This window comes from Moschus berezovskii, chromosome 6 (genome assembly GCF_049115385.1).
Source record: "Moschus berezovskii isolate FMDL1 chromosome 6, NW_MosBer_1.0, whole genome shotgun sequence".
Taxonomy (NCBI): Eukaryota; Metazoa; Chordata; class Mammalia; order Artiodactyla; family Moschidae; genus Moschus; species Moschus berezovskii.
Window position 1 is genome coordinate 46,218,587 of NC_142465.1, and position 22,004 is coordinate 46,240,590.

The window sequence follows — 22,004 nt, forward strand, 5'->3', positions numbered from 1 at the left end:
CTCTTTGACAGTGGTCCCACCCCCAATTTTGTGATAACCCAACTATCCCCAACTATCTTAAAAGGTGTCATAAAATTTTGTCAACAAAATTAATTTACTAAGATAAATAGTTAGGAAATATACTCAGCTACAATGCTAAATCCTTTCCTAGTTAGCCAGTAACTAGTGTGAATTTCAGCAAATGAATTCTCTAACTCTGAATTTCTTCACTTTTGAGTTAGGATATCTGACTGGTTTATACAGTACTACACAATGGTATGATTTTGTCCTTTTGCACATCTTATGCCCCATATATGTGTGGAGATAGCGGGGAGTGGAGAATAGTATTAATTATTTGGAAATTAGTTTTCTACCTCTGTGAATCTGTGGATTCATTATTACATGCTAAAGAAACTTATACTTTCTTGGGGCAAATGGGATGAAATATTGTCTTGGAGCTGGGAAGACCCATAGAATACTCAACAGAGCATAATGAGAGGGAAGAGTAACACCAGAGGGCTGCGTCTGGTAGTGAAGACAGGAAATGGGCCAAAGAAACAAATAACAGGCTATCTTCCTACATATTTTATTATTTAGTAGGAACCTCTGTTATGTTTTTATGTTTCACACTAATGTCTGACTCAGGAAAGTGCCAGATTGTTCCTTTCCTGGAATTTAGTAATCCCTGAAGTCATGTCCCTAGTAGCTTTACTTTAGCTTGTCAGAGTAGCAGGTACCTTACCCCTGGTTTTACATGGTTTACAGCTGAACAAAGTCTTCTGTTTTCCCTTGCTCAGCTCTGAACACGAAAGAACAATTGCTTTTATGTGTTTTGTTTTTCAATTGAAGGAATCATTCTGAGTTGTAGCTAATACCCATTCCAGGCATGTAGAGTCAAGTGTTTCATCCAGTCAACACCGCAATGGATAGAGGAAGGTGACTTTTGGGTCAGGTATTAAACCATGGAGAGGCATACAGATATCTTACCTACTGGATTTTTAAAGAATTACTTGTGATGAAATACTTAAATACGAGACATTGTAGCAAGAAGTGTGTAAATGTTTAGACTGCCACCACTTCAAGTGGTTGCTCACAACACAACCAAGGTGTGGCATTTGTACCATGCAGGTCTTATCTTGCTGATTCTTTATGGTGATTATAAAGAGGCAAGCACATAGAGCAAGCTGGAAAAAAATAAAGACATTATGAGAGTTGAGGGGAGAGGAGAAGAGGGGAGGAGAGAGCAAGGGGTAGTGAATGAAAGGTATATGTTCTGGTTCTGAAACCTCAATGTCTGTTAATCATGAGATAACACAGATTGCTGAAGCACTAAAACTGCTAGAAATCTTGTTTTAAGCTTTTATTCCAGCTAATGTTTTTATATGCTGATTGCAGCCATGAAATTAAAAGACGCTTACTCCTTGGTGTTCATTAGAAGGACTGATGCTAAAGCTGAAACTCCAATACTTTGGCCACCTCATGTGACGAGTTGACTCACTGGAAAAGACTCTGATGCTGGGTGGGATTGAGGGTGGGAGGAGACGAGAATGGGACAACAGAGAATGAGATGGCTGGATGGCATCACCGACTCAATGGAGGTGAGTTTGAGTGAACTCCGGGAGTTGGTGATGGACAGGGAGGCCTGGCGTGCTGTGATTCATGGGGTCGCGGAGACTGAGCGACTGGACATGACTGGACATGACTGAGCGACTGAACTAACTAACTAACTACTCCTTGGAAGGAAAGTTATGACCAACCGAGATAGTATATTGAAAAGCAGAGACATTACTTTGCCAACAAAGGTCCGTCTAGTCCTTATCAGGACTACAACTCAGAATGATTCCTTCAATTGAAAAACAAAACACATAAAAGCAATTGTTCTTTCATGTTCAGAGCTGAGCAAGGGAAAACAGAAGACTTTGTTCAGCTGTAAACCATGTGCTTATCAGACATGCTGGTGTATATGATAAAATCATTAGTTGATATTTAGACACTTTTATTGGAGAAGGCAATGGCAAGCCACTCCAGTACTCTGCCTGGAAAATCCCATGGACAGAGGAGCCTGGTGGGCTACAGTCCATGGGGTCGCTACGAGTCTGACACAACTGAGCGAATTCACTTTCACTTTTCAATTTCACGCATTGGAGAAGGAAATGACAACCCACTCCAGTGTTCTTGCCTGGAGAATCCCAGGGATGGCGGAGCCTGGTGGGCTGCCATCTATGGGGTCGCACAGAGTCAGACACGACTGAAGTGACTTAGCAGCAGCAGCAGCAGCAGACACTTTCATTACTCTCCTCCTATGCTGCTGATTAGTTTTTTCCATAGGCATCTAACATTTAAAAAGCATACATTTCAAAAAGTTTCTTGCTTAGAAGATTTTAAAACATTTTATTCACATTCAGTTCAGTTCAGTCGCTCAGTCGTGTCCGACTCTTTGCAACCCCATGAATCACAGCACTCCAGGCCTCCCTGTCCATCACCAACTTTCGGAGTACACTCAAACTCATGTCCATCGAGTCGGTGATGCCATCCAGCCATCTCATTCTCTGTCGTCCCCGTCTCCTCCCACCCTCAATCCCTCCTAGCATCAGACTCTTTTCCAGTGAGTCAACACGTCTCATGAGGTGGCCAAAGTATTGGAGTTTCTGCTTCAGCATCAGTCCTTCCAATGAACACCCAGGACTGGTCTCCTTTAGAATGGACTGGTTGGATCTCCTTGCAGTCCAAGGGACTCTCAAGAGTCTTCTCCAGCACCACAGTTCAAAAGCATCCATTCTTCAGCGATCAGCTTTCTTCACAGTCCAACTCTCACATCCATACATGACCACTGGAAAAACCATAGCCTTGACTAGACGGACCTTGGTTGGCAAAGTAATGTCTGTGCTTTTTAATATACTATCTAGGTTGGTCATAACTTTCCTTCCAAGGAGTAAACATCTTTTAATTTCCTGGCTGCAATCAGCATCTGCAGTGATTTTGGAGCCCAAAAAAATAAAGTCTGACACTGTTTCCACTGTTTCCCCATCTATTTCCCATGAAGTGATGGGACCAGATGCCATGATCTTCGTTTTCTGAATGTTGAACTTCAAGCTGACCTTTTCACTCTCCTCTTTCACTTTAGAAGATTTTAAAACCTTTTATTCACATTACTTTGATTTAAAAAATAAAAGAATATTTTATATTCTTCTTGTTTATGACTTGTATTGGTATCTATACTTTAGCTATAGTGTTTATTTGGGAATTTATTAAACTGTCCAAGCTTCAGTTTTCTCAGTAATAAAGTGGGATTTGAATAATTCCTAAAGATTGCTGGAAGGATTAAATGAAATAATGTAGACAAATCATCTAGCACAAACTCTGACAGTTAGTAATAAATTAATGATGTCTATTGTTAGTGTGATAAACACAGTTGAATCTTCAAAATGTTTATTGCATAGATATCAAATGGTCCAAGGCATAATTTTTAGATGTGATTTTAGAGACCTTGAGAATTACATTGTTCAAAATTCTGCATCTATTCTTATCATTTATTCCTTGTGGTCAAGGAAGGCTTCCTAGTATACCTGTGTTGTAAGATAAGATCTGTAGCATGTGTAGGAGCTAGGCAACTTGGCAAAGGCAGGAGAGAATAAACAAAGTAGGGATAGAGATGGGGCCAGGGAGAGAAAGAAAATATAAGCAAAGATTTGCAGAGGCTTGCAAATTTGAATACACATTGGAATCATCTGTAAAGTTTTAAAAGATATATTGATGGAACTTCCCTAGGAGTCTAGTTTTTAAAACTTTGCCTTCCAATGCAGGGGGTTGTAGGTTCAGTCCCTAGTTGGGGAGCTAAGACCCCACATGCCTCATAGCCAAAACACCAAAAGATGAAACAGAAGCAATAATGTAACAAATTAGATGAAGACAAACAAAATGGTCACATAAAAAAATTTTTTTTGAATAACCCCAAAACATATTGACCCCTGGCTGTCACCCCCAGAAGTTCTTATTTACTTGGCCTGGATGACCTGGGTGGTAGGAATTTTTAAGACTTTCAAGGTGAGCTTTCTAATGTGCAGTAAAGGATCAGAATAATTACTCTGGAGGTAAGAAATCAGGGAGCTAAAAGTAAATAGAGGAAAAAGGTAATAGGGAAAGAAAATAGAGGTTAAGAAGGAAGAAGCTGGCAATTCATGGGATGTCTTGCTGACTGAGCAGTGCTACTCTTGAACTCCCAGGCTTTATTGTGAAGAGGGAATAATTGCAAGAAAAAGTTATGATGTCGTTTGCTACAAGGTTTAGAACTCATTCTAGACAGCATGATTGGAAGCAAGTGATAAGTTAGATGAGTTGTCCACACTAGAGAAGATGTAGCCTAAAAAAGAGCAGTGACAGTGGACTGGAAAAAGGAGGAGTCATTTGAAAGGCCTTAAAGTAAGAACTGACAGGAGCTGGTGCCTGATGGAAAGCAGAGTAAGGAAGAGCTATCTGGAGATGCTATTAATTGAAATAAGCAAACAAGTTGAAGTCTGTGAAAAGAACATTCAGTGTTGGAAATGCTGATTTAAAGTATCCGTTATATGTCTAGATGAAGGTATTGGTAAGCAGTTGGACATGCAGATTGGGAGCTAGAAAAGGCAAGTTTGACGGGGGCAGCAGGTGGGGGGCTCTACAGGTCTCATGCATGCTTTCTTTCCCTTCGCTCATTGCTGCTCCACAGGGCTGGTGTACTCTGAACCTGAATTTCAGGGTCTGCCACATAAATAATCTTTGAATTTAGCACATTGTATTAGTAAAACACTGAAGTAAAGGGGGAAAATCAAGGGAGAATAACATTATAGAGACACCTTGTCACAACTCTTTCTACGGAGATGGTAAGAAGCACTGGATAAGCACCAAAAAGACAAAATCAAGTAAGGAATAGGCTATGTGCCTCACCTCAGGTATTGGTTGTTGGCAGCCTTTTTTTTTTTTTTCCCCTAAGTGACCGAGACTCCTCTATCAAACCTCATTGGACCAAATGTAGCACCTGACTTCAGCTAGATCAGCCCAATACTCTCCGACGAATTTGACCCGAGACATAATAATGACACAGCTCTGGCTTTTGTTTGTTGTATGCTTGTCAGTCTTGTCTGAGAGTTTGCAGGATGCTTGTGTGACTTTAGAGGAGAGTGAAAAAGTTGGCTTAAAGCTCAACATTCAGAAAACTAAGATCATGGCATCCAGTCCCATCACTTCATGGGAAATAGATGGGACAGTAGAAACAGTGGAAGACTATATTTCAGCTCAGTTCAGTTCAATCGCTCAGTCGTGTCCGACTCTCTGCGACCCCATGAATCACAGCACGCCAGGCCTCCCTATCCTTGGGGGCTCCAAAATCACTGCGGATGCTGATTTCAGCCATGAAATTAAAAGACGCTTACTCCTTGGAAGGAAAGTTATGAACAACCTAGATAGCATATTAGAAAGCAGAGACATTACTTTGCCAACAAAGGTCCATCTAGTCAAGGTTATGGTTTTTCCAGTGGTCATGTATGGATGTGAGAGTTGGACTGTGAAGAAAGCTGAGTGCCAATGAATTGATGCTTTTGAACTGTGGTGCTGGAGAAGACTCTTGAGAGTCCCTTGGACTGCAGGGAGATCCAACCAGTCCATTCTAAAGGATATCAGTCCTGGGTGGTTCATTGGAAGGACTGATGTTGAAGCTGAAACTCCAATACTTTGGCTACCTCATGCGAAGAGTTGACTCACTGGAAAAGACCCAGATTCTGGGAGGGATTGGGGGCAGGAGGAGAAGGGGACGGCAGAGGATGAGATGGCTGAATGGCATCACCGACTCTGTGGACATGAGTTTGAGTGAACTCCGGGAGTTGGTGATGGACAGGGAGGCCTGGCGTGCTGCGATTCATGGAGTCGCAAAGAGTCGGACACAACTGAGTGACTGAACTGAGCTGCGTGATTTTATCTTAAATTTTGCATGTAACAGTTCCAGTATAATGTCCATAAAATTTGTTTAAAACTATAAATATGCTACATGTCAAACTACATATTACAGCCATTACAAAATGAGGAATTTATCTAATTTACTTTTAAATAATGTCTTGGAAAGTTGTAGATTAAACTAAAAAAAATTGGAAGAGCAATTTTCATGTGAGGAAAAAAAATTTTCTTGGAAGTAGATATAAAATTTGTGAGGGGGTTCAAGATGGGGAACATATGTACACCCGGGACAGATTCATGTCAATGTATGGCAAAACCAATGCAATAATGTAAAGTAATTAGCCTCCAATTAAAACAAATAAAATAAAATTTGTGAATATCCAAAGCCACATTTTTTTTTTATTGAAGTATAGTTGGGCTTCCCTGGTGGCTCAGAGGTTAAAGCGTCTGCCTCCAATGCGGGAGAGCCGGGTTCGATCCCTGGGTCGGGAAGATCCCCTGGAGAAGGAAATGGTAACCCACTCCAGTATTCTTGCCTGGAGAATCCCATGGACGGAGAAGCCTGGTAGGCTACAGTCCACGGGGTAGCAAAGAGTCAGACACGACTGAGCTACTGAACGGAACGGATAGTTGACTTGCAATGTTACTTTAATTTTAGGTGTATAACACAGTAATTTGACATTAAAACTCATTGCATAATGTTGTTGCTCAGTTGCTCAGTTTTGTCTGACTCTTTGCAACCCTATGGACTGCAGCGTGCCAGGCTTCCCTGTCCTTCACCATCTCCTGGAGTTGCTCAGACTCATGTCCATTGAGTCAGTGATGCCATCCAACTATCTCATCCTCTGTTTTCCCCTTCTCCTCCTGCCTTTAATCTTTCCCAGCATCAGGGCCTTTTTTAATGACTCATTTCTTCGCATCAGGTGTCCAAAGTATTGGAGCTTCAGCTTCAGCATCAGTCCTTCCAATGAATATTCAGGGTTGATTTCCTTTAGGATTGATTGGTTTGATCTCCTTGTACAATGATGCCCATAATAAGTCTAGCAGACATCTGTTACCATAAAAAGTTATTAATCCCTGTGACATTATAACTCGAAGTTTGTACCTCTTAATTCCCTTCACCCATTTTCCCCAAACCCCTAATAGCCTTTCCTCTGGCAATCACCTATTTGTTCCTTGTCTCCATGAGTATGTTTCTGACTTGTTTGATTTGTTTCCTAGGTTCCACACATAAGAGATATAATATGGTATTTGTCTTTGACTTATTTCAGTTCAGTTCAATTCAGTCGCTCAGTCATGTCCAACTCTTTGTGACCCCATGGACTGCAGCACACCAGGCCTCCCTGTCCATCACCAACTCCCAGAGCTTACCCAAACTCATGTCCTTTGAGTCGGAGATGCCATCCAACCATCTCATCTTCTGTTGTCCCCTTCGCCTCTCGCCTTCAATCTTTCCCATCCTCAGGGTCTTTTCAAATGAGTCAGCTCTTCTCATCAGGTGCCAAAATATTGGAGTTTCGCTTCAACATCAGTCCTTCCAATGAATATTCAGGTCTGATTTCCTTTAGGATGGACTGCTTGGATCTCCCTGCAGTCCAAGGGACTCTCAAGAGTCTTCTCCAACACTAAAAGCCTCAATTGTTTGGCACTCAGCATTCTTTATAGTCCAAGTCTCACATCCAAAACATGACTACTGAAAAAACCGTAGCCTTGACTAGGTGGACCTTTGTTGGCAAAGTAATGACTCTGCATTTTAATATGCTCTCTAGGTTGGTCAAAACTTTCCTTCCAAAGAGTAAGTGTCTTTTAATTTCATTAACTTAGCATAATCCTCTCTTGGTCCATGCATGTTGCTGAAAATGACAAGATTTCAAACTTTTATGACTTAGTGATATTCCATTGTATATACATTTATACATATCTTCTTTTCCCATTCATATATCAATAGACACTTAGGTTGATCCCATATTTTGGTCTTTATAAATAGTGATGCAATGAACACAATGGTACATTTATCCTTTCTATTTACTGTTTTTGTTTTCTTCAGAAGCAGATTTTTTTGGATCATATGATAGTATAGTTCTATTTTTCAGTTTTGAGGAAACTCCACACTGATTGCCGTCATGACTGTACCAATTAACATTCCCACCAACAGTACTCAGTTGTTCCTTTTCTCCATGTCTTTATCATTTCTGTTATTTGTTGTCTTTATGATGACAGCCATTCTGACAGGGATGGGTGGTATCTCATTGTGGTTTTCACTTGAACTTCCTTGAAAATTGATTAGTGATGTTGAGCTTCTTTTCGTGTGTCTGTTGTACAACTGTATGTCTTCTGGAAAAATGTCTATCACCTAGTTCTTAATCGAATTGTATGATTGATTGATTTTGAGTTGTATAAATGTTTAAAATAAATTTTAGATATTATTCCTTAACAGATATATCATTTACAAATATCTTCTCCTATTCAGTAGCTTGCTTTTTTATTATGTTCATAGTTTTCCTCACTGTGTAAAAGCTTTTTAGTTTTTATCATAAATGGGTGTGAGTTTTATAAATACTTCTATATATCGAGATGATAATGCAATTTATTATCTTTCATTTTAATGAAGTATATCACAGTGATTGATTTGCATATACTGAACCATTCTTGTGCCACTGGCAGAAGTCCCACTTTACCATGGTGTATGCTATCTCTGAAATATTTTTGAGTTTGGTTTGCTATCATTTTCTCAAGAATTTTTTCATCTGTGCTCATCAAGGATATTGGCTTATAATTTTCCTTTTTCCTTTTGGATTTTGGATTCTGTAATATATTTGTCTAGTTTAGATATTAGGGGATATTGGACTCATGGTATTCCCTTATCTTTAACATAAAAAAAACTTTTTATTTCACATTGGGGTATAGCTGATTAACAAAATAGTTGTGTACAGCAGGTGTACAGCAAAAGGATTCAGATGTACAGCAAAAGGATTCAGTCATACATATACATGTATCCATTCTCCCCCCAAATCCCCTCTCATACAAGATACCACATAACATTGAGCAGAGTTCCATGCGTTATGCAGTGTATCCTTGTAGGCTATCCATTTAAAATATCAGTTCAGTTCAGTCGCTCAGTCATGTCCGACTCTTTGCGACCCCATGAATCACAGCATGCCAGGCCTCCCTGTCCATCACCAACTCCCGGAGTTCACTCAAACTCATGTCCATCAAGTCGGTGATGCCATCCAGCCATCTCATTCTCTGTCGTCCCCTTCTCCTCCCACCCCCTAATCCCTCCCTGCATCAGAGTCTTTTCCAGTGAGTCAACTCGTCGCATGAGGTGGCCAAAGTATTGCAGTTTCAGCTTTAGCATCAGTCCTTCCAATGAACACCCAGGATTGATCTCCTTTAGAATGGACTGGTTGGATCTCCTTGCAGTCCAAGGGACTCTCAAGAGTCTTCTCCAGCACCACAGTTCAAAAGCATCCATTCTTCGGCGATCAGCTTTCTTCACAGTCCAACTCTCACATCCATACATGACCACTGGAAAAACCATAGCCTTGACTAGACAGACCTTGGTTGGCAAAGTAATGTCTCTACTTTTTAATATGCTATCTAGGTTGGTCATAACTTTCCTTCCAAGGAGTAAGCATCTTTTGATTTAGTGGCTGCAATCATCATCCGCAGTGATTTTGGAGCCCCAAAAAATAAAGTCTGACACTGTTTCCACTTTTTCGCCATCTATTTCCCATGAAGTGATGGGATCAGATGCCATGATCTTTGTTTTCTGAATGCTGAGCTTCAAGCCAACCTTTTCACTCTCCTCTTTCACTTTCATCAAGAGGCCTTTGAGTTCCTCTTCACTTTCCGCCATACGGGTGGTGTCATCTGCATATCTGAGGTTATTGATATTTCTCCCAGCAATCTTGATTCCAGCTTGTGCTTCTTCCAGCCCAGCGTTCCTCATGATGTACTCTGCATAGAAGTTAAATAAGCAAGGTGACAATATACAACCTTGACGTACTCCTTTTCCTATTTGGAACCAGTCTGTTGTTCCATGTCCAGTTCTAACTGTTGCTTCCTGACCTGCATACAGGTTTCTCAAGAGGCAGGTCAGGTGGTCTGGTATTCCCATCTCTTTCAGATAAATGAATGCAAATCATCTTTCCTGTTATACAGTTAGACTTCCCAGGTTGTGCTAGTAGTAAAGAACCCACCTGCCAATATAGGAGACATAAGAGTCATGGCTTTGATTCCTGGATGAGGAAGATCCTCTGGAGGAGGGCATGGCACTCAGTATTCTTGCCTGGAGAGTCCCATAGACAGAGGAGCCTGGCAGGCTACAAACCATAGGGTCACAAAGAAGCAGATTCAACTGAGGAAACTTGGCACGCACACACACTGTACAATTATATTAGGAAGTAGCCTCTAGAGGCTTACGTTATAGCGCAAGAAATTGTTTTGAATATATGAAGTATTTTCAACTGAAAATTTTGAGTCTAATCTGGATTTAGTGGTTGTAGAATTGTTTTGTTAACTTTTTCTTAATTAATGCTTCTACAATCAGTATCAACTTTTAAATTTATTAACACCACAATTAATTCTTTATTTGGCATCTAGAAGAAAGTGACAGCAAGCTCAGCAGAGATATTTAAAACATTCAGAGACTTATAGAACAAAAATATGCCATCCAACTTATGTAAACCTCTGGGGAATAAGAAATAACATCTGTTTAGCATCACTGAATCAATGGACATGAGCTGGAGGAAACTCTGGGAGATGGTGAAGGACAGGGAGGTCTGGCATGCTGTAGTCCATGGAAACACAAAGAGTTGGATATGACTTAGCAACTGAACAAAAACAGCAACCATAATCTACTGCCAACAATTTTTAAATGAAGGATTTCTTCTCATCACTAAAAGGTGTAAAATCTGTACATTCCCACATAGAATCCATGCAGTTATAAATAATCCCTCAGTGTATCAGCTAAAACTTACTTTATATCTTCAAAGTATTAGGCAGATTCAACTAACTGTGACAGTGATTTTTAGCCATTTTATTGCAAAATATAATGCTTTCAAGAAACTTTGTAGAAAACCACAGATGTTGCCACCACACAGGTTAGGAAATAGAACAACGCTGGCAACTTGCAAGCCCCCACACATATGCTTTCTAGAGTACATTCTCTTCCCTCTGCCATAGACATAACCATTATTATGAGCTTATAATAATCACTTCCTTATTTTGCTATAGTTGTTTTTACCACCTATGTTTGCATCCCTCTTTCTGAACTTTATATAAAAGTTATGTTTGTTCAATGTTACAATTATGTTTTATCCATATCTCCCTAGTTGGGTGTACCTATAATTAATTCATTTTCATTGGTGGGCAATATTCCAGTGTAAAAACATCAGATTTTTTGTTTTTGTTCTATATCTAGTAGACAAAAAAAATATACATCTTAAGACCTAAGAGAAAATAAAGCTGGTTGTGAATCTAATAAATTTATCCAAAGCTCTATTTGAGACTGTATTTTTATAAAATAAGAATCTCTCCAGAGCAATATTGTTCAATAGAACTTTCCATGATGCTTGAAATGGCTCAAAAATCACTTCCTCTCTCTGTTTTTCTTTCAGTTTTCCTGTAAATTTTTTTTTCATTCTATAAGATCTTTTATAAAGTTATCCTATCTTTGGAAAACAGCTACACATTACTGCTTTCCACAAATTAAAGACAAAAGATAGGAAATAATTTCTCACAGAAAAATTCATTGAAGATATTGTTAGCCTGATTGTTTTGCATGTGAATTCTTAAAACAGCCAAGTATTTGCACCTCATGTTGAAGAAATAACTACTGAGCATATTCTCTGCATGCTTTGTCCCTGTCAGGCTGTCACCACAGCTGTGCAACAGGTATAGAAACCTTTTTTCTTTTTTAAAAGCAATTTCAAATAGCCTTACTGTCTTCACCCAGTCAGTAGGTGGTCTTGAGCCTTAAACAAAACGAGGAACTGAGAAAATAGTCTTCTTATTACTGAATTCTACTTATTAGGTAGGAATGATGACTTTCCAGAATGATAGAAGTGGTTATAACCAAATTATTTCTATCAACAATATATAGCCAAATTATAGCTATTTTCTATACTTGGCAAAAGTAAATGAATAAACGCTCAAAACTTGGAAAATAGTTGTGTAATGTGTTATTGAGAACATTAATCAAACACTGGAGCAGGAAAACCATATAAACTTAGCGGCAATAAAATAAAATGTGTTTGGTTACCTAAAAATGTTAAATCCCATATTAACGTATGGTGAAAATATAACAGTAAGCTACTCTCAGTCTGTGGGGTCGCACAGAGTCAGACATGACTGAAGCGACTTAGCAGCAGCAGCTTTTTATGTAAGAAGGAATTTTTTCATCAATATATAAAAACACTAAATAATAAATGATCACAGAAAGTTCCCAAATTAGTGAATGCATCTAGTAAACGAATACCTCCTTACACAAGGTCCCTTTCCTGATTAAATTAGAAAAATCTTGGGTAAATCTTGCTGTTAGCCTGATTTGATCCAATCACTACAACTAGAGGTGACTGAGTAGTAATTTCCAATTCCTACCACAAAAGGTGGACAGGGGAAATTTTCTACAGAAAAATATGGTACATTTACTAAAGAAAAGGAGGTTAAAGTATTGGGTGTACAAAGTAATTTATATAGCAAAATTTGAGAATAAATAAAATTTACATCAATTACTTTGCTTATTAACAACAGATTATACAGAAAACATGATGGGGAAAATGGGTTTAGTTCAGCTGCTCAGTCGTGTCCGACTCTCTGCGACCCCATGAATCACAGCACGCCAGGCCTCCCAGTCCGTCACCAACTCCCGGAGTTCACTCAAACTCATGTCCATCGAGTTGGAAAATGGGTTACTGACTAAAATATAACTTCCAAAACTTTGTGCCTCTACCGTGTGAATTTCCTGTAACTATAAAATTTTGTTTCATTTTACTAGAAGAGAGATCATGATTAATAGCATCAATTAAAATTTAAATTCAAAGTCAAAAGTCTTTTGGTATGAAGATAAAAAGTATGAATAAAGTGACGAACACAGAACATAACAATGAAGAGTATCAATTTATAAAAGAGTGAAAACTTTTATATTTAGGTATCTAGTGAGTCTTACATCCTAAGCTTCAATTGCACTGATATATTTGGAAGTCATTCTCACTGAGCTAGCCAATTCCCCTTGTAGAGGATGAATAGAACCATCTCAGCTCTGATTGACTGGGCACAGTGATTTCCAAAACAGGAAACTATCTGCCTGGGACATAACAACCTCTGAAACAGCAATTTCCTTTTCTGAATGCATGTATTTGTATTAAACTGGAAAACATTTCTGAGCACGGCTTACAAGCTAGAAAACCATACTCTTGGTAAAGTCTCACAGTTGGACAGCTTTAAATGAGAGCAAACGTAAGGTTTTCAAAACTCTATTTCAGAACAAACTTGTGGATGCAGTGGGGGAAGGAGAAGGTAGGACAAACTGAAAAAATAGCATTGACATATATACACTATCATGAGTAAAATAGATAACTAGTGGGAAACTGCTATATAACACAGGGAACCCAGCCTGGTTAGAGGGGTGGGATAGGAGAGGCGAGGGAGCCTCAAGAGGCAGGGGATACACATGTAATTATGACTGCTGTACAGCAGAAACCAACACAATATTGTGAAGCAATTAAAAAAAACTCTATTTCAACTTAATCCTTTTTTCTCACTCTCAATATTTATGAATACTCAAGAAAAATGTTTATAATACAATCTATCTTAAATTTCATCACAAAAAATAAAGAGCCACAGGAACTCAGCATATTTGTTATTAAATATGTATCAACATATGTTCATTGGAAGGACTGATGTTGAAGCTGAAACTCCAATACTTTGGCCACCTGATGCAAAGAGCTGACACATTTGAAAAGACCCTGATGCTGGGAAAGATTGAGGGCAGGAGGAGAAGGGGACGACAGAGGATTAGATGGTTGGATGGCATCACCAACTCAATGGGCATGGGTTTGGGTGGACTCCGGAAGTTGATGATGGACAGGGAGGCCTGGTGTGCTGCGGTTCATGGGGTCGCAGAGTTGGACACAACTGAGTGACTGAACTGAACTGAATATTATGAACTGAAATTGATTCTCTATTAAAATAGGTAATTCAGAACCTCCAAATCATTGAGCATGGTTTTGAACTTGGTTATTTTCAGATTAAATTTCCTTATTCCAAACCTGAAGATAAATATTTTAAAATGATTGACAAATAGTATAAAGCAAAAGTGTTCATCAAGCTGAAGATTTGAGTTAATAAATAGTGATGGTTGAACAGTACAATCTTTGGTTTATTTTATATTTATTTCCTCTATTTAAAAAGTACATACTTAACTATTTAAAAAGTACATACTTAACAATAACTGAGTTTATACTGGGATAGAAAATATTTTTAATTATTGAGAAGCCCAAATTCTGAATACCAAGAAAATGATTTGTCAGTATAGTGTCTTCATAAGCAGTCTATATCATAGGATTAAATTTTGCTTTAATTCAAAATTTACCTCAACAGTATACCTCAACAGTGTATTTTACATACACACACCTAGGTAATAATTATATATGTTGTATAAATATTACATTTGATAGTTTTGATAATTTTTCTCTATTCAGATAACTTCTTTATTACTCTGACTAAATACATTCAATTATTAAAACATTAAATTCATAATTTTGTAGAGTGTTTGTAAAGGATAATTCATTCTAGGCTTTGGCACAAAACTGTATTATAAAAGGGAATCATATAAGCAATTATTAATTAAAGAGTATTTTTTTTTCCTTTTAAGATTCGTGAGGAAACCAAAAAAAACCACTAACTACTGAAGATTATGGAGATATTTCATTTATGTGTCAAAGGGAAATATATTGAAATTAGAGCCAGATTATTTATTATGCTGATGATCTTGAAAATTAGACAAAATTAAGTTACCTAATAAAATTAAATCAGATTTGATAAATATTAGATAGTTATTTCCAAGCAGAAAAACCCACACCATAAATATTTGGTGGTTAAGTAATATAGAGAAAGTGCTATCGCTATAGGAAAGCTAGGAGTAAGTGCAATTGTTCATTAGATTGACTTGCCATTCTTAAGTAGAGTGCCTGCCTTCCTTTTTCTGCAGTTAAAGTCAATGCAGAATTGTCTGTGAGTTTGCAGATGCATTGTATCGAAGTACAGGAAGGTGCTCCTGTCTCCAGGCAGTTTCTCACTAAGGTATTGTTGAAACCCCACAGAAGAAGAAATCAGTCAATGGAAGTATTTTTTCAGTGTCACACAGACCTGGTATTCTAACTTGTTGGCATCCACATCCAGATTTGCCACTAAAACAGCTCTCAGTTGGGCAGTCTAAAATAAAGGCAGCTTTGGTGCAGAAATGGTATCAGGGTTTGTTTGTTTGTTTGTTTGTTTTTAATTGAAATATAGTTGATTTGGGGCTTCCCAGGTGGCAGTAGTGGTAAAGAACCTGCCTGCCAATGCAGGAGACATAGATCTGATGGGTCTGATCCTTGGGTTAGGAAGATCTCCTGGAGGAGGGCATGGCAACCCACTCCAGTATTCTTGCCTGGAAAATCCCATGGATGGAGGAGCCAGGCAGGCTACAGTCCATGAGGTCACAAAGAGTTGGACATGACTAAAGTGACAGAAGCAACAGCAGGTAGTCTACACCTCTTAATCTCCTTTACTTATTTCACCCAAAGTAAATGTACAGACATCAGTTGCATTTTTATACAATAATAACTATGAGAAAGAGAAATTAAGAAAAATCCACTTAGAATTTCATCAAAAAGGATAAAATACCTAGGGATAGATTTAACCAAGAAGGTGAAAGACCCATATCTTAAAAACTATAAAACATGGATGAGAGAAATTGAAGATGATGCAAATAAATGGAAAGATATCCTGTTTTCTTGGATTTTAAGAATTAATATTGAGTTCAGTTCAGTTGCTCAGTTGTGTCTGACTCTCTGCGAACCCATGAATTGCAGCACGCCAGGCCTCCCTGTCCATCACCAACTCCCGGAGTATACCCAAACCCATGTCCATCGAGTCAGTGATGCCATCCAGCCATCTCATTCTCTGTCATCCCCTTCTCCTCCTGCCCCCAATCCTTCCCAGCGTCAGGGGCTTTTCCAATGAGTAAACTCTTCTCATCAGGTGGCCAAACTATTGGAGTTTCAGCTTCAACATCAGTCCTTCCAATGAACACCCAGGACTGATATCCTTTAGGATGGACTTGTTGGATCTTCTTGCAGTCCAAGGGACTCTCAAGAGTCTTCTCCAGCACCACAGTTCAAAAGCATCAATTCTTCAGCGGTCAGCTTTCTTCACAGTCCAACTCTCACATCCATACGTGACCACTGGAAAAACCATAGATAGACTTGACTAGACAGACCTTTGTTGCCAAAGTAATGTCTCTTCTTTTCATTATGCTGTCTAGGTTGGTCATAACTTTCCTTCCAAGGAGTAAGCGTCTTTTAATTTCATGGCTGCAGTCAGCATCTGCAGTGATTTTGGAGCCCAAAAAAATAAAGTCTGACCCTTTTCCCACTGTTTCCCTATCTATTTCCCATGAAGTGATGGGACCGGATGCCATGATCTTAGTTTTCCAAATGTTGAGCTTTAAGCCAACTTTTTCACTCTCCTCCTTCACTTTTATCAAGAGGCTTTTTAGTTCCTCTTCATTTTCTGCCATAAGGATGGTGTCATCTGCATATCTGAGGTTATTGATATTTCTCCTGGCAATCTTGATTCCAGCTTGTGCATCTTCCAGCCCAGTGTTTCTCATTAATTAACATATAATTAGCATATAAGTTAAATAAGTAGGGTGACAATATACAGCCTTGACGTACTCCTTTTCCTACTTGGAACCAGTCTGTTCCATGTTCAGTTCTAACTGTTGCTTCCTGACCTGCATACAGGTTTCTCAAGAGGCAGGTCAGATGGTCTGGTATTCCCATCTCTTTCAGAATTTTCCACAGTTTGTTGTGATCCACACAGTCAAAGGCTTTGGCATAGTCAATAAGCAGAAACACATGTTTTTCTGGAACTCTCTTGCTTTTTTCCATGATCCAGCAGATGTGCGCAATTTGATCTCTGGTTCCCCTGCCTTTTCTAAAACCTGCTTGAACATCTGGAAGTTCATGGTTCACATATTGCTGAAGCCTGGCTTGGAGAATTTTGAGCATGACTTTGCTAGAGTGTGAGATGAGTGCAATTGTGTGGTAGTTTGAGCATTCTTTGGCATTGCCTTTCTTTGGGATTGGAATGAAAACTGACCTTTTCCAGTCCTGTAATTTAATTTCTTAATTTTCCAAAGGAATTTACAGATTCAATGCAACTCCTATCAAAACACCCTTTAGCATTTTCCACAGAACTAAAATAAGCAATTATAGAATTTGTAATGGAACCACAAAAGACCTCAAAAGTGATCTTGAGAAAGAAGAAAAAAGCTAGAGGTATCACACTGCCTGACTTCAAGCTATATTACAAAGCTATAGTCATCAGAATAGCATGGTGGTAGTACATAGACCAGTGAAAAAGAATATAGAGCTCAGAAATAAACCCAAGCCCACATTGTTAACTAATTTATGAAAAAGGAAGTAAGTTTAACTAATTTTCTGAAGAATCTCCAAAACTCTTGGCTATGTGGCTAAGAGAAAAGTACATAGTTTAGGATTCTGGTCTTACAGAGAGAGAAAGCACTAGGCTAAAACTCTTACTGTAATGAGCACATGCCAGAAATGGGATACCTAAGTTTACATACAGAAATTTTAAAAAAGATAAAGTAGCCTAGAAAAAATTATTGAGAAAATTGAAGAAAAAATAGTTGAAAAAATATGGCCACCTAATTATGATCACATTAGTTTTGGGGATTTGAAATGTGAGGATCCTTAAGTGTTTCCCTGGTAGCTCAGATGGTAAAGAACCCAGCTGCAGCGTGGGAGGCCTGAGATCAATCCCTGGGTCAAGAAGATCTCCTGGAGAAGGTAATGGCTACCCACTCCATTATTCTTCCCCGGAGAATTCCATGGACAGAGGAGCCTGGTGGCATATAGTCCATAGGGTCACAAAGAGTTGGACATGACTGGGGGACTAAACACTTAAGTACCTGAAGATTTAGAGGCAGTGATGACTTGTTGTATAAAGGGCAATGATATAAGTAGTACTACTTATTCAGAACTACCTATATTTTAGACATTTTCTGGAGGCAGGTAATACATATTACTATATGTATATACACTATGAAAGGTAGGCATTATTGTCTTCCAAACACATTAGTAAATTGTGGCATTGCAAAATTCCTTAATTTTCTAACAGTGACATAGCTATTTTAAGTGACAGATTCAACATTTAACACAGGGCTGTTCTGACTTCAAACCCTAGAGTCATTACTCTAGGTTAAAGGGGGTTGATGTAGTCTGGGTCTTGATACTGTTCTAAGGGGAAGACTTTTTTTAAATGATAATAAAACAAAAATTCCCTGGGTGCTTTAGCCAGTGAGATTTTTGTCTCTTGAGCTGAGGACTCAGACACTTTAATAAGGGACAAGCCCTACAGAATTCTGAGATAAATAGAGTCATTTCAGGGTCTGTGCTTCCTAAAGCAGTTAACAGCATACGACCCTCATGAATTTCATTCTATAAGAATCACATGGAAAATATTTGACTCTATATGAACAATCTTAAGAATTTTAATGGCTAAGTCTTCACAGACCTGCATAAGAGAAATGAAATTATAATTTCAAATTATATTTGCATTGCTAGTATAGTCACTGGAAAAGAATGGGGTGTTAGTTTACTACACAATGAAATGGTTACCTGCGATGTTGTAAAAACATAGATATTCATCAGTGTGCATATGTTTTACACATATTGTTGTTGTTCAGTCACTAAGTCATGTCCAACTCTGCGACACCATGGACTGCACACGCCAGGCTTCTCTGTCCTCCACTGTCTCCTGCTTGTTGCTACTGTTCAGTTGCTAAGCTGTGTCTGACTCTGCGAACCTGTGAACTGCAGTGTGCCAGGTTTCTCTGTCCCTCACTATCTCCCTGAGTTTGTGCAAACTCATGTCCATTGAGTAAGTGATACCATACAACCATTTCATCCTCTGTCGTCCCCTTCTCCTCCTGCCTTCAGTTTTTCCCAGCATCAGGGTCTTTTTGCATGAATCGGCTCTTCACATCAGGTGGTCAAAGTATTGGAGTTTCAGCTTCAGCCCTTCTAATGAATATTCAGGATTGATTTCCTTTAGGATTTACTGATTTGATCTCCTTGCTGTCCAAGGAACTCTCAAGAGTCTTCTCCAACACCACAGTTCAAAAGCAGCAATTCACGCTGCTCGGCCTCCTAAACGGTCCAACACATCTATATGTGGCTACTGGAAAGACCATAGCTGTGAATATACAGACCTTGGCTGGCAAACTGATGTCTCTGCTTTTTAAAACACTGTCTAGGTTTGACATAGCTATTCTTCCAAGAAGCAAAAGTCTTTTAATTTCATTGCTGCAGTCACCTCCACAGTGATTTTGGAGTCTATAAATTTTATGCTTAAGTCTTGCTTTAAAATTTGGATCCTAGGCTTCATTCCCCAAATCAATAACTGACATTTCACCAAGTGGCAGAAATTTGACTTAGTTTTGGTACTTAAAAAATACTTAAATGTAATAAAGTTTTCAGAGAAGGCGATGGCACCCCACTCCAGTACTCTTGCCTGGAAAATCCCATGGACGGAGGAGCCTGGTAGGCTGCAGTCCATGGGGTCACCAAGAGTCGGATATGACTAAGCGACCTCACTTTCACTTTTCACTTTTGTGCATTGGAGAAGGAAATGGCAACCCACTCCAGTGTTCTTGCCTGGAGAATCCCAGGGACGGGAAAGCCTGGTGGGATGCCGTCTATGGAGTCTCACAGAGTCGGACACGACTGAAGCAACTTAGCAGCAGCAGCAATAAATTTTTATCATGACAACTTATCTGAAAGAGAGAAATTCTAATATTTTGTGTATTTTTAAAACTGAATAGATACTATAATATCAGAATATAAATATGTAATTGAACTTTTCATGTGAAAGCAATTGCTTGAAAAATACACCCTTAATTACTTTACAGGAGGAAAAGAATTTCCTTATTTATTTAAGGTAAATAAACTCATGTATTTTTACATTAAATAAATAAGAATCAGTATTGGTCCAGTTCTTCCACAAACTAGACCCTGGATAAGTTTCAAACACAAGATGGTTGGATTTGGTGATCTCAAATGTTTTGTGCAGCTCAAAGAGTCGATGTATCTCAATTTCCTAAGACCAAGATGAGTAGCTTACAAAATATTTTCTCAGGTAAGAGTAGAATCATTACTACTTGAGTCATTGAAACAAGCTAATCCTGGAGGTACTATCTGGGAAGATTCTTTCTTGGCTCACAGTGCACAGCATGATGTAATGTTTTAACAGGCCCCACCTCAGTCTGGTGGAATCACTTTATCAGTTGAGTTCTGGGTTGACAGCTCTAAGAGTGTACTCAAAGTGGACTATATATGAGATTTAAAATTCTTTCATTATGCTTCATAAGGAATTTGGGAAAATCAGTATTCCAATTGTACTGAGAAGTTTAAACTATCACTATTCCCATTTATGACACTGAGTGTGTGCTGTGTAACGCATGCAATTGTGCAGCTAAAGGTTTATTTGGCAAGGAATTAACAATCAGTGAGTGGAGAAGAAGTTCTAATGAAGCTATAACTCTTATTATCATGCCTTTACACAGTGAGTTTCTTTAAGGAAAGCTTCATGAAACTTCTTCCATGTAATGTGGAAAGATTGGCATCTAGCCATGGTGAAAGAATCATCATGTGATAGTTTTCTGGGTGGATGGGGAAAGTTGCTTTGCTACAAGGACACCTGGAATATTCCTTCAATGTAATAATAGGGTGAAACAAAATAAATAAAGACATTTCTCTGGCACTTCTTCCTCTGTCTTCCTGATCATCTCTTACTTTATCTGTTCTACTTTTAAAATGAGGAAGAAAAACATATCATAGACATGCAAATATCCTTGCTTGGCTTTTGCTCAAATTTAAGTTTTCTTACTTTGAATTTATAAGCCAATTTCCCCAGTTTTAAACAGTTTGGAATTTAACTTTTGGTTTAGAAATATAGATCAAGTAATAGGTTTCAAAAGACCAAGTGTACTGTTTCCTCCCTACAGTCCGCCATATAAGAGATCAGGAAAAATGAAAAGTATTTATTCTGTATATTTCTCTCTGTAGATCATAGACACAGTTCAGTTCAATAAACATGTACCAAAAACTATGCTAGTATGAAGTTTAAAAAATAATGATTGTTGTTTATAGTTAACTAGATATATAATTATAATAGTAGTAATAATAATGATAATGACTAACATTTATTGAGTGGTTCCTATAGTGTCAAGTTAGACTAAATGTTTTAGGTGAATTATCTCATTTATCACCCCTTATATCCTTCTGGGATAGAAATTACTGCTATCCCCATTTTATAGATGAGGAAGTTAAACATTGGGAGAGGTTCAGTAATTGCTCAAAGTCACACTAGAGATGAATGAAAAGCTGCCTTCAAACTTTCTTCTATCAGCTTTGGAACCTCATCCCCTTAATCAGTAGCTTAAAGCCCTCTAGGAGCACATTTAACAAGAAAGGGAAGAGAAGCAAAGACATTTCACAGAGGGACCCTGCAGTAATCCATGGCTCTGAAGATGTTCAGTTAATTCTATAGAAGAGGTGGTGAAAGAAAGTTAAAGGTAGTTTATGAATTCTAGGCCTTGACACAGAATCAGGCCGAGCTTTGATCAAAATATATGTTCTTTTCCTTCACTTCATTTTCTAATTTAGATATTTACAGAGCTCTGGATGAAATGCTAGAAATTCAACAGGGAAGAATATTTATCCCATCCTCATAGATCTTAATTCTAGCAATTCATACATAATCCAGAAATTTCAGATTTCCAAAATTTGTAAAAGCAAAAACAAACC